This window comes from Nycticebus coucang, chromosome 21 (assembly GCF_027406575.1).
Source record: "Nycticebus coucang isolate mNycCou1 chromosome 21, mNycCou1.pri, whole genome shotgun sequence".
Lineage (NCBI taxonomy): Eukaryota > Metazoa > Chordata > Mammalia > Primates > Lorisidae > Nycticebus > Nycticebus coucang.
Window position 1 is genome coordinate 5055249 of NC_069800.1, and position 6714 is coordinate 5061962.

General features: G+C 42.3%; 1 long non-coding RNA gene across 1 annotated transcript; it reads right to left on the minus strand.

Annotated features, from left to right (window-relative positions):
• Positions 1–1091: 1091 nt before the first annotated feature.
• On the minus strand, positions 1092–6383 carry LOC128574261 (uncharacterized). Its single transcript, XR_008376654.1, has 3 exons — positions 6248–6383; positions 4482–4596; positions 1092–1195 (listed from the first exon to the last, which is right to left on the minus strand). It is a non-coding gene; the product is annotated as an uncharacterized LOC128574261 (long non-coding RNA).
• Positions 6384–6714: the final 331 nt, after the last annotated feature.

Below are 6714 nucleotides of genomic sequence, written 5' to 3' on the forward strand. Positions count from 1 at the left end.
AGCCGTAAATCTAGGCCTACCAATAGCTCTCCATAAAGACATGGAGGTTTCTTGGCTGATGATGTTTGGAAACATGCTAATAAAAAGCAAATCTCAAAGAAAATGAGTTGGGTCACTGGTTTAAATACACCAAGATGAGGCTGTGAGGACCTGGGGTTACTAGGACCTGGTGTGCAGGAATTCTGGGGATGGGGCGCGACCCAGCCAGGCTGCCAAGAGCCAGGGATACACAGAGCCCGGGGCCCCGACTCACAGAAGCTGCTTGTTTCCGGGCCTGGCTGATCAGCAGTTTAAATTCGGAAAGGTTTCTGTTCAGATTCTCTTCTAAAATCTTCAAAGGTTTCAACTGATCAAATAGAAGGTTGGCTTGTGTTTCCACATCTTTTTTCTTTCCACTAACAGAGCTGGCAAATGCAACAGGGCAAGGGGTGAAAGGGAAGGAGGAGAGGGGGAGAAACGAGATAGTGAACTGTTCATCACTAATGCACCAGGAAAACAGAATATCCTAATAATCATTCTGTGAATTATTGGTAAATATTTGAAAAATGCACCAGTAGCATGCATTTACCCAAGGCTCTTCTTTATAAATGCTAATCATATGTTAGCACATTTTTCCTTTTAAGGACGGTTATGAGCAAGGCCCCGTTGCATGTTGAGTGAGCACGATGCAGATTTAAAAACTGCGAGGAAGGGCCAGGTGCCGTGGTGGCTCATGCCTGTAATCCCAGCACTGTAGAGGCGGGTGGATGGCTAGAGCTCAGGAGTTCAAGACCAGCCTGAGCAAGAGTTGAGACCTAGCTACCAAAACCAGAAAAATTAGACAGGAGATATGGTGGGCACCTGTAGTTCAACTACTCAGGAATCTGAGGTTAGAGGATCGCTTAAGCCCAGGAGTTTGAGGTTGTCATGAACTATGACCCCACAGCATTCTAACACCCATGGTGACACAGCGAGACTCTGTCTCAATAAAAACCCCCAAAAGACCCTCCAAGGAAGGACACTGACGTACTGGTCAGGTTCGAGTCATGCAGGAGCTTGTTTGTCTCTCGCAATGTGGCGTTGACCCCGGGACAGGCCAGTCGACGTGTCGAGCAGCTTCCAGCTCAACCCCCTGCCACATCTGCCAGCGTGCTCACAGCGCTCCTGTTTACAGATGTGGCCAGCTCTTTAGTTCTGGCTCCTTGGTGTCCCACATCTAAAATAAATATATACGTAAGTGAGCACTCTGCTGATTACACACAGGGAAAAGAATAAAAATGTGACAAATACAACTTTACAGAAAAATATGTTATGGTAGTTTACTGATTGTTGAATACAAACTGAGCCTTCTTTGCTTTTTTTTCTTTTGGGCAGTAGTCAATGGTCTACAGAGCTTCTTGTTTTCCATGGAAATACACCTACATATAACATGCTCTACTACTTCTTTGTAAAAGAAAATAAAAACCTCAATGTCACCTCCCCACCAGCCCCTACAACTAAAGTCTGTTTGATTCTGTGCTAAAAATGAATTACAAGTTTATCTGCACAGGGAGAAGACCAGAGAGAAGAAGGATCAGACTTGCTTCCTGAAATTAACATTCTTACTAAAATTAACAGAAAAATATCAATAACAGAAAATTATCTAACTCATAGTTTCTCAGTAAGGGATCAATCATATTACCCATGCCCCTCCCGCTCTCCCTTGCTGACAGGCACGGGGTGGGGGGGTGTCTCTGTTTTCACAACATCTGGGAAGAGCTAAACAGAAAGAAAAGAAATGTGCATTTTTAGACCTATTGACTTGAAACTACTTTTGAAATTCTGTTTTACAGCCTCAAACAGCTCCTGGACAGACAGCTTAGGTGTGAGCTCCTACTCAAAAAAACAAACAAAAAAAAACACCAAAAACCCCCTACCACTACCTCTGGGGCAGAATTACTAAGATCACAACCACCACTGACAAACCTGTCCTTCCCTCTGCTGGGGGCCTGCCACTAGGAAGAGGGACGGAGCCGATGCTGGGTCCACAGCAGCCTGCGGATTCAGCTACAGCCATAAATCTTCTTCACCCGCTTTACAACAACTGAAGAAAAAGCCAGAATTCCTGGTTATCTCAGCCAACAATATCTCTCTGTCTTTCACTGTGTTGGCTATTTTTCCTGTCTACATAAAGTAAAATAAACTTTTTCTTCTTTCTATCCTGATCTTTGTCTGGAGAAATCATTCTCAAAACCGGCCTGCTCTAGAGCAAGGACATGTGTGGAACCGATGCTTCCTTCACTCCCTCCCTCTTCTCATAGCTCCCTTGTCCTGCGTAAAAGGTACATATTCCTGGGTGTCACAAGAATGTGACTACTTTGTCTCACTACAGCTGCCCCCTCCCCACTTTTTTTTAATGCCCTACTCCCCTTTAAATCCTGAAAACTCCAAATTCCACTTTCGAAAAATAGCCACAAATCTAGAGGTGGTCTGTGTTTGTCCCAGGCATGTCTTCAACTTGGGCTTGAAAAGCCTCCATTGATTGGGATTTGTGCTTCAGTCACTTATTTGGATTCAATACTCTTTCAGGGACAAATTAAATATATATATATATATTTTTTTTTTTTTTTTTTTTTGAAGACCAAGTCTTACTTTGTCATCCTTGGTAGAGTACTGGGGCATCTTAGCTCACAGTAACCTCAGATTCCTGGGCTCAAGTGATTCTCTTGCCTCAGCCTCCCAAGTAGCTGGGAGGTGCCCACCACAATGCCCGGCTATTTTTAGAGACGGGGTCTTGCTCTGGCTCAGGCTGGTCTTGAACTTGTGAGCTCAGGCCATACACCCGCCTCAGCCTCCCAGAGTGTTGGAATTACAGGAGTGAGCCACCACCCTTGGCCTAAATTAAATAATTTTTGATCCCAATTCTTTGGAATATGATTTCAATATACAATGAGATCATGAAAAGTATGGGCTAATAACCCCACGCTTGGTGTCTTATATATTAATAAGCTAAATTTCCTTACTTGGGTTCTTTTATCACCCCTTATTGCCACAATTAAACACATTCTCCACCTCAATTCATATCTGGTTAAGAAAGCTTTGTAAAGAAAGTCTGCAGTCAAGAAGGACTTAGGATAGAGGACTGGCCTTTGCCCACAGCATCAGCTGGATGCAGAAATAATAGCAGAACAAAGACTAAATACCCATTCAAGGTAAACTGGAATCAGTTGTACTAAAAAAATCTGGGTAAGGATTTTTTTTAAAGCACTATTAATTTTTAAAGTGTTTTATCACAAATAAGGTGAAACATTAACAATAGAAGAAGCCAGATAAAGGGTATACAAAATGGCCTTTTTATCCTCCTTGCAATTTTTCTTTAAGTGTGAAATTATCTCCAAATGAAAAGTAATTAAATTGTTTAATTAAAATATTAGGTCAGGCACACTGGCTCACACCTGTAATCCTAGCATTCTGGGAGGCTGAGGCAGGTGGATTGCTTGAACTCAGGAGTTCAAGACCAGCCAGCCAAAGAGAAAGACCCCATCTCTACTAAAAATAGAAAACTTAGCTGAGTATCATGGCAGGATTCTGTAGATGCAGCTATTTGGGAGGCTGAGGTAAAATGACTGCTTGAGCCCAAGAGTTTGAGGTTGCTGTGAGCTATGATACCACAGCACTCTAGCCTGAGGCAACAGAGTGAGACTCTATCTCAAAAATATATAGAGATCTACACCATATTATCCTTTAAAAAAAAGGAAAGGAAAAATGCACTTCCAGATCAGAAAATCCTCTATTGATTCAAAGTAAGAGATAATTCCAGGGCTCCCAGCACATCTCTGCTGGACACACTCAGACTATGTCAGAAACTTAGCAGGCACACCTGGGAGCAGAGCTTCTGCACCTTGTTAAGACTTTCAAAAAATGCGTAGAAAGAACCAAGGAGAAGTTTGAAGTGGTATAAATAATAAACTGCAGCACAAATCATTCGTATTACACTTAAAAAACTATTCTACTTAAAATGCTAATGAATACTGCATTACCAAACCATCAATATGAAGGTGATGGGTGGGCCTATTTCAGAATGTTTGATTGGATCATGAAGTAAGATGACCAAGTCAGAATTCTTCCACTTACTACATGTATAATAAACCTGGCATTTTCTCTTCAGGCAGGTAAAGGGCAATCTGGCTTCCTTCCTTACTCATCTTTTTGGATGCCTCTTCTTTTATCGAAGTGCTATGTCAAGCTCATTTCAAAAATAATCAATTAAGATGGCTCTATAAAGTCTCTGTTCTAATATTCTACTATGTCAGTGTAAATGTTCTGAAGTTATTTAAAAAGAAAGACCCGGTGATCTTCACTTCTCAATCATATTCCTTTACAGATAAAACCTTTATCAGTCTTGGTCTGATTTTCCAGTGGGGACTCTGGTTGGACTGCCTGAGGCAGGCCTGCCTGTGCTCCTGTGTGGTGCTCTTACAAGGAGAAGACATTGTTAGATCCATAAACTCCTTTCTACTTACCTTCAGGAATTGCTCTATGTATCGAGAGTGATTCATTGGTCTGCCTGGTAATTTTATCAGCGTTCTTTTGAAATGTTTGCTGTATTTCTCAATTTACTCAGTTCCGATGCAATACCTATTTAAAGAGAAGGGGGTGGAAATGTTCTCTTTTAGGTTAGCCTACTAAAAAGTTGCCTAGGAAACAGCTTTCTTTATCACTTCTGACCCATCTACTGAATCAATAGCTTAATATGGAGAATCGCAATATGGAAAGTTTTCCAGCAAGACTTAGCACCATCCATGATGGAGAGTAAGAGTGTGTTTTTAGCCAGCTTGGTCTTTTTTTCCACTTTGCTTATTGCACTTTCTCACTGATATTTCTTCTTAAATTTCATCCCCAGTTTTGAGCTAATAAAATGAAGAACTGTGTTTAAATCACGCAGTGTTAACCAGACTCACCAGCTCCCTGTTCACACTTTATCATGGTCACCTTTCTCCTCTGGGCTATGAACCCCAAACATGGGATTCTATCAGGAGCTCCTTGTCCTCCCTCTACTTCCCTGGCCATCCCGCTGTCCCTTCCGGACACCCAACTAGGACTCAACTCAACCTCCTTCTCAAGTTTGGTAAAAGATTTTACTTTTAAAATTTCTTCTTTTTTTTTTCTTGTGGTTTTTGGACGGGGCTGGGTTTGAACCCGCCACCTACGGCATATGGGACCGGCGCTCTACTCCTTGAGCCACAGGCGCCGCCACTTTTAAAATTTCTGTTCATAATATACAATCACATTTACATTTTGAACACAAGGTTAATGTAATTTCTTTCTTTTTTTTTTTGTTTGGAAACAGAGTCTCACTATGTTGCCCTCAGTAGAGTGTTATAACATCACAGCTCACAGCAAACTCAAACTCTTGGGCTTAGCGATTCTCTTGCTTCCCAGGTAGCTGGGACTACAGGTGCCTGCCACAATGCCCGGCTATTTTTTTGATCCAGTTGTCATGTCACTCAACCCAGGTCAACAGAGTTAAGACTGTCTCAAAAAAATAAATATATAATGGTACAGGGCACAGTGACTCACTGTGCTAGTAATCTTAGCACTGTGGAAGGCCAAATCAGGTCGATTGCCTGAGCTCAGGAGTTTGAGACTAGCCTGAGCTAGAGCAAGACCCCATTTCTAGTCCCTGTGGCTCAGCGGGTAGGGTGCTGGCCCCAAATACCAAGGTGGTAGGTTCAAGCCCAGCCCTGGTCAGCTAAAAAAAACAGCAATGACAACTATAATGAAAAAAAAAAAAAAAAGCGGGGCATTGTGGCGGGCTCCTGTAGTCCCAACTACTTGGGAGGCTGTGGCAAGAGAATCACTTAAGCCCAAAAGTTGGAGGTTGGAGGTTGCTGTGAGCTGTGACCCCACGACACTCTACTGAGGGTGACAAAGTGGGACTCTGTCTCAAAAAAAAAAAAAAAAGACCCCATTTCTAAAAACAGCTGGGCATTGTGCCGGGCACCTATAGTCCCAGCTATTTGGGAGACTGAGGCAAGAGGATCACTTGAGCCCAGGAGTTTGAGGTTGCCATGAGCTGTGATGTCACAGCACTCTACTGAGGGTGACAAAGTGAGACTCTGTTTAAAAAGAAAAAGAAAGAAAGAAAGAAAAACAGAAAGAAAGAAAAATATACAAGGAAGGTAAGTTAGTGTTGGGGTTCAAAGTTTTAAGAAGCTAAAAATGATGTTGACACAGGAGAATTTGATTGCCAGTTCTAACTATGCAGGATGGAACATGTCAGACTCACCTCAAACTCTCTCAGGTTGGCGCTGGCCACGAGCAGCAGACGGTCGCTTTCCTGGCTCTTTCCCTCTGCGTCCTTCACTAGTGTCCTGGCCGCCTGCAGCTGTCCACTGTGCTCGGCCAGGAGCCAGCTTGCTATTTCTTTCAACACTTCCAACTCTTCAGGTGGCTTCTGGTATGCTTTCTGAATTTATGACAGTAAGTCTTGAGCAGCCCTGATAAATGTGAATAGTCCCCACAGTAAGCAAATGAACAGCAAAACTTGTTCTTTCACATGACAGCAGAAGGAATTTTTACATATTCATACCATGTTTCTCCCTGAAATCGTGACACAGCATAACTGTTTAAGCATGGAAACTATTTTTCCAAGATAGCTACAGATATGGAAGATTTACACTTTATCCTTAACAAATTACTTTTATTCACAAAATTCCTAACACATTTTAGTAATGGAATCGAAATACATAGTCT